Raw genomic sequence first — 7,582 nt, 5'->3', positions numbered from 1 at the left:
CAATAACGATATGAAATTCTTTCATATCGATATTTTCGGTATGATAACGAAACAAAATTTTTGATACGGTATATCGTATCGACCCAGCCCTTTGCCATTCCTTCTCCTTACACATTAGACTCTCCAAACCAAAAATGATTTCTATCTCACATTTCTTTGTTGCGCTACTCTCCACATTTCTCTTCCTCTTCTTCCTCCACAAATGGCGCCGCAATCATTCTCCAGAGCCCCGGAAACGTCTGCCTCCGTCTCCACCAAAGCTCCCGTTCCTCATATTATATTTGATTTTATGTTTTTACTATATCGTTCTCATATTTGTTGATTAATTAAGAATATGATATTAACTCAAAAATAAAATAAAACAGATCGTGGAGAAGGTGGAAGCCTTCCCCGGGGCTTCGGGTTGTTGCTGCGGCGCCATATCATGTGGAGGAGGAAGAGGAAGAAGAATGCAGAGAGTAGCATAGCCAACAAATGTGAGAGAGGAACCATTTTTGGTTTGGAGAAACAGATGTGTAAGGAGAAGTGGTTTCCCAGATGCCTTTAAATAATACTCCCTCCGTTCCATAGTAATGGAGGCGTTTCTTTAGGACACAGAGATTAAGAAAAATTGTGTTGGGTGAGTTAAATAAAGGGAGAATAAAGTGGAAAATGAAAAAAGTAGAAAGATGAAGAGAAAAAAAGTAAAAGAGAATAAAGTAGATGTAGAAAAATGTGTTGACTTTTACTAAAAAGAGAAATGACTCTATTACCATGGAACGTACCAAAATGGCAAAATGACTCTATTACTATGGAAAGGAGTGAGTAATATGATTAGAAAGTCAACCGGGAATAATAGTAATTTGACTCTATCACACATTAGTATCTCCAAACCAAAAATGGTTTCCCTCTCACATTTCATTGTTGTGCTAATCTCCACATCTCTCTTCCTCTTCTTCCTCCACAAATGGCGCCACTGTCATTCTCCAGAGCCCCGGAAACGCCTGCCTCCGTCTCTACCAAAGCTTCCGTTCCTCGGAAACCTTCACCAACTGGGCTCAGCCCCACACAGATCCCTCCAATCACTCTCCCGTCTCCACGGCCCCCTCATGCTGCTCCACTTTGGCAAAGTCCCCGTTCTTATCGCCTCTTCCGCTGAAGCTGCGCGTGAGATCTTGGAAAACCAGGACCTGATCTTCTTAAACCGGCCCCAACTCAGCATTGCGAGCCGGCTGTTCTACAACAACCGGGATGTGGCTTTCGCCCCGTATGGAGTACACTGGCGGCAGAACCGCAGCATATGCGTGCTTTATCTGCTGGGCAGCAAAAGGGTTCAATCTTATCACAGCGTGAGGGAGGAAGAGACTTCCCTCACGGTTGGGTGCTTATCTGATGTCATTCAGTCTTTGACGATCGACGTGATTTGTAGGGTGGCGCTTGGGAAGAAGTATAGTTTGGGGAGTGATTTCAAGGAGATTTTTGGTGAGTTTGGGGAGCTGGTTGGGATTTTACCTTTCTGGGAGTACATTCCGTACTTGAGATGGATGAGAAGGTTTGATGGTTTGGATAAGAGAGTAGAGAGAGGTGTTAAGAAGATGGATAGGTTTTTGGAGAGTGTGATTCAAGAACATAGAGTTAGGGAGAGGAGAGAGGGAGATGGTGGTGAGCTGGATTTTCTGGACATATTCATTGATTTTCAGAGATAGAATGCAAGTCTCACCCCTATTGAAGATGACACTGTCGAAGCTATCATTTTGGTATGAATACTTTGATTTGTTGCACAGTGGCGAACTCTAAAAATGAGTTTCACCGATTTAAATTTTTCTTACTGACGAATATTCTTATACGTTGTCTTAAACCCCGGTATCTTCTTATTATGCCTTCCCCATTTTGATTGAAAATTTCTTTTTCAGGAAATGTGTAACACCCCTCTTTTTCGAACCCTAGCTTTAGAGCAGAGAATTTAATACCCTAATTTATGACTTAGGAGATGGGAATTAAATGAGGAACGAAGTTATGACCGAATCAAGTTTAGGGTTTGTGTTGGAAGTTTGAAAAGTCAAACTTGTTGAATATATGACGTGGCACGTGAATATTTGAATTAAATGTGATTTATGTGGTGAATTATTTGTTTAAGGGTGAGTGAGAATATTAGAAAATTTTCATAAATACTAAACCACCTTTATTCTTTTGAAATTTTTGAACCCCCTCATTTTATTTGAGCAAATCTTATTTTTCCGGATTTAATTTAGTTTTTGGGATATTATTCCTAGGTGATTTTTGAAAATCACCTATGTTGAGAAGGAAATATTATTTTGCTTGTTTAATTGATTCCTTATTGATTTCCTTCCATACCTAAGATCAAATATTCTATCAAATCTTTCCATACCTCAAGAGATCTTGCCATACCTTATTTTAGTTAATATTAAAAATCCCTTCCTTATTTAAAAGGCATAGTACACGCCTCTTTTCCTATTAATTGGGAGGATTATTATTTTTATATTTCTCCGTTTTATTCTACTCCGTAAAATATACCAAAACAAAATCTTGGCTAATTAGAAGCCATAGTTTTCGAAAATTTCATGCTTGAGCCCTAGAGCTTATTTTTGTTAATTTCTTTTTCCCTACTCCACAATATTTATTTTATTTAATTGTGGAGGATGAAATCTTTCCAAATATTCTATTTATTTACCTAAAGATTTTATTGAACTCTATAAATAAGGAGCCAAAAACCTAACCTTAGCCGTCACATAATTTTCGCCCCCTACCCCAAATTTTCGTCCCCTCCCTCTCTCCATACTCTCTCAATTTTCTTCTACTTTTCTCCATTAATCCTTCATCCTTTGAGAAGAATTAGAGTTTGAACCTCAAGATTTTTGAAGAACCAAGTCTCTACTTTGTTTCTACCATTCGTTTTTCTCCAAAAAGGTATTCTTATATTAATTCTTCTTCTTTCTAACCGATTAATCGGTATTCTTGAACCCTCATGCATCTTGATCGAGTGAAAGTGGGATAAAGGGGATATGGAATATATGTGTGCATGTGTATGTGTGCGGCGTGTGTGTGTGTGTGTGTGCGCGTCGTGTGAGTAGGTGCGTTGTGTGTGTGTGTGTGTGTGTGTTGCGTGTGTATGTGTTGTGTGTATGTTGGCAAAATACTCTTGTGTGACATATGTTGATGATAGACCTAGAGTTAAGATGCGAATGAATTTATATGATGAACATGACTTGATTCTGATTGATGATAGTAAGATAAATCGATGGGAAAAGGGAAACGTGTGGCATGCATGATTTAGGAATTTATGCTAGGACTAATACATGGTATGTACATATGTGGTAAAAAGGTGAAACCTCGGTTGCGAAGCAGGATAACAAAGGGAAAGAACATACTTGAAATCTAAGCAGTCGAGGTGGGCTTTATTCTTAAAACTCTCTTTTATTTTTTGTCAAAATATTGATTGGTGTTATAAGGGTGGTTTAACTGTTATGCCATGCCTATGTCTATTTTGTTGTGATGATGTGTGCCTGATGCCTAGTTTGTGAGTACGCTCCATTAGGCTACAGTGGCTATGGATATGTATATACAAATTCGGGTCTGAGTACGGGCCGCAAACCCTACCAAGCTATGTACACGGTGGGATCGGGAGCCGTCCTTGCTAGTCGGCCGGTCTCGTGGGCGAAAAGTGTGGCCACACTTTTGTCGCACTATGGAAAGATTGAGATTGTGATTGTCATTGTGGATATTGATGAGAAAGCGGGAGATGTTTGACTGGCCTGTCTAAGAAATTATTTTTGTGATACTCGTGATATTCTTTCATAACTGCTTAAAACTCGAGTTCAGTATGGTAAGGGTGGCATAACTTGTTAAATAAAACGTTTTGGCAATGAGTTCACTGGGTATTTCAAAATACTCAGCCCTGCATGTGTTTTCCTTATGTGCAGGTTGAATGGCGACGAGCGTTGGCGGGTGTTGAGCAAACTTAATTAATAAGATGGATATTTTGAACCTCGAGTGTAGTCGTGTCTTCATACATGGCTTAACCTTCTCTTGGATGCTTCCGCTAATTTTCGAAACTCATTATTTTCACCTAGTCATTTTGAACTTGTTTTTCCCCTTCGTTTAGTCGATTGAGACATGCCGTGGATTTTGTCGAGCTTTTGCCAAACCCTTTGCTTTTGGATCATAGTTATGATATCTTTTCTCCTTTGTTTTTCCTTGACATTGATCGTCATTTATGTTATCTACTTTTTATTGATTATTCTTGATTACACCTGGTTTTATCGTTTCCCTAGTCTGTTAAATACCTAGGTCAAACCCCTTTTAATGAAACCCTAGCCTTGTCTTTGTTGCATTTAAGTTTTCCCAGTTAACGACCGCCGAATTTATTATACCCTAGGAGGGCGGGGCATTACAGATGGTATCAGAGCCTCAGTTCTTTCCGCTCTGGACCCAAGAGTCTTTTCAAAACTTTTTCTTTCTCTTCTTGTAACCCTTTACTAATGTGCTAAATACGGAAAGCTCAACACCGCAACTCGTCCTGTTCAACCAAGAAGAAAGAGGTACGAGATATTATTGTGATGGAAACTTTTTGTTCTTGAGAATTTCGGTGGAAACTGTCTTTTGTGAACATAGAAAGCATGCCATAGGATGACACCTAGAAGTTTGGAAATACTGTGTACTGTACTTGTGAAGCGATGCTTCTTGAATGATGATTCGTTGAATACTGTTTGTGAACTTGCAAAACTGTGAAATGCGAATGTGATTACGTGAGATTTATGTTGAAATGTTGTGATGCTTAGACCTGGACTTCTTGGAACCTAGCATGCCTTAGTCGTAAGATCACAGCGCTTATATCAACAGTAGAAACGCGGAATGACTGCTATGAGACTTCAAGCTATGCTTGAAATTATAGAGTGCCTAAGAAGTAGGCCAGACCGAACGTGCTAAAACTTAGTTGTAGGTTGACAACTGCAGTATCACTTTCCTGAGTGATAGAACCAACTGCAGTCTTGCATACCATGCCAAAGTGGCGACGCGACACAAATACGACGACGTTTATGACACATTAAAACCACGTGTACAATGGTAATCGAAAAAGACTATGTGACATGGCAAGAAGAAGACTTTGAAGATGCGACCATCAAAAATAGTTATTTTTGACGATACGATGAATCTCAACTTGGAATCCACGGTTTCATAGAACGACGTTACCATGATCAGGCTCGGGAGAAATGTGCGAGGGAGTGCGACCTTCGTAGTTAGAATGACCGATTTTTAAATTAACAGTACTTACTTGGATCCTAAGTTCTTTTCGGGACGTTTTGAATAACCATGATCCCTTATCTATTTAAACACCTTGGTTGACTCACAATTTGCAAGTGATGTCCCTTATTTCTTTTCCAATATCGAGTCATGACTCACTTGGCTTGAAATTTGTGTTTGCCCTTGTAACTTTGGACCTCTTGCTTGAGTAGTATTATTTAATTCGTCATTCATAAGAACGATATTTGATTTTATGCGCTTCTGTCATTGAACTCCATTCCTAAAGTTGTTTGCAATCATGACCTTCAGTATGATCACATCTCCAGACCTGTTTTCTTCAAAAGATGGAATATTCTTTTTGGAATTTTTGTTCACCTCTTCATTTCTCCAGTTCCTTCTTGCAGAAGTGAAATTCTTTTTAGCTCAGTGATTTTTCTTTCTACAACACCAAGTTAAGGCTATGGTGTTCTCTTCTTTGTTAACGGGTTTGATCGTGTTAATTTTCTGAAAAGTTCCCATCACTTTGTGTTGCCCTCAACAAACCCATGAATCCAGTGCTGTAATTCCATTTTTTTTCAGTAACATGATGTCGTTGAACCATTTTAGTGCTACTTCATGATATTATGTCTATGTTTCTAAATCCTGCCACGACTGATTATTTTTTGGCCTCGACATGTTTGAACGATATCATTCATTGCAGTTTGGAATTTTTGCAAATTATGAACGACATGCCGTGGATTTTGTCGAGCTTTTGCCAAACCCTTTGCTTTTGGATCATAGTTATGATATCTTTTCTCCTTTGTTTTTCCTTGACATTGATCGTCATTTATGTTATCTACCTTTTATTGATTTTTCTTGATTAAACCTGGTTTCATCATTTCCCTAGTCTGTTAAATACCTAGGTCAAATCCCTTTTAATGAAACCCTAGCCTTGTCTTTGTTGCATTTAAGTTTACCCAGTTAATGACCGCCGAATTTATTATACCCTAGGAGGGCGGGGCGTTACAATATTTTTGCTGCAAGAACTGATATTGTGCATTTACATCTCTTGAGTGGGCGATGACGGAGCTGATGCGAAATCCTAAGACAATGAAAACTTTTCAAAATGAAGTGAGGAAGTAGCTGGAAATAAGGATGAAATTGATGAACAAGACTTGGAGAAAATGCCTTATCTGAAAGCAGTGATGAAGGAGATTCTAAGGTTGTATTCGCCAGTCCCATTGTTGGTCCGTCGTGAATTAAGTCAAGACACAAGAGTATTGGGCTATGATGTCGCATCTGGTACGCGTGTGATGATTAATGTTTGGGCAATTTCTAGGGATCCTTCATTGTGGAAATATCCTGAGGAATTTCGCCAAGAGAGATTCCTTAGAATGGACATAGACTTTAGAGGTCTGCATTTTGAGTTGACTCCATTTAGGGCAGGTAGGAAGCGTGGCCCCGGTATTACATTCGCGGTGGTGGTGGATGAGCTTGCCTTAGCCAAGTTGGTACACAAGTTCGATTTTAGATTGCCTAGTGGAGCGAATCTGAAGGAGTTAGATGTGAGTGAATCTAGTGACAATCCAGAAAAAATGTCTTTTGCTTGTTGTAGCTACTTCACATGTTTTTTAAGTAAGACAATGTGAATATTTTAATAATCGGATTGGATTAATCAATTCAACCGTGAACTAACATGTTGCCTAGTCCGATTTAGACACGATGACGGAGCCAATTTTCCTTTATTTATTTATTTTTATTATTTTTTTTCTTCTCCTATTATAAATACCTCAATCTCCTCTCCTTCATTTCACACACCCACATCTTTCATACACCCACATCCTTCTCTATTTCACATTTTTTTGTCACTAGAAATGTCTTTTAATATGTAATTTTATTTATATTATTTAGACATTTATGCTTTATTTAGTTTTTAAAATGAAATATGATTTTTGTCAAAACTTTTACGCTGTCTGTAATTATTATATCAACAAAAATTAAAAGAGTGAAATAAAATAGTGATGATGTGGAAATGAGATAGGCTCTGGGATGAGCATGCTGACGTGGCAGAAAATAATGAAGATAGGCTCTGAATTGTGAATACTCTTATCTATACACACTGACGGATTTAATTAAGAACAAGAGGGTACCACTATACCTCCAAAATATGGAAGTAGCCTAGTGGTAAATGTATCCTCCAAAGCACGTTTTTGGCCATTTCTCTCCTTTATTGATAATGTTTGCTCATTTATTTCATATAGTTTCTAACAATATTTGATTAAATATATATTATTTGTTTTCTCCTTTACCTCATACATAATAAAGCTATGGTTGAATATAATCTTTATTAGTACTCCCTCCG

At 38.3% G+C, this 7,582-nt stretch overlaps 1 pseudogene; it reads left to right on the top strand.

Moving 5' to 3' along the window:
- The first annotated feature begins 878 nt into the window (after nt 1-878).
- LOC125186783 lies at nt 879-6,855 on the top strand (annotated as a pseudogene).
- Nucleotides 6,856-7,582: the final 727 nt, after the last annotated feature.

Source organism: Salvia hispanica, chromosome 5, assembly GCF_023119035.1.
Source record: "Salvia hispanica cultivar TCC Black 2014 chromosome 5, UniMelb_Shisp_WGS_1.0, whole genome shotgun sequence".
In the NCBI taxonomy this organism is placed as follows: domain Eukaryota; kingdom Viridiplantae; phylum Streptophyta; class Magnoliopsida; order Lamiales; family Lamiaceae; genus Salvia; species Salvia hispanica.
The sequence above is the reverse complement of the archived record's forward strand: the minus strand, read 5'-3'. Positions and strand labels throughout refer to the sequence as shown.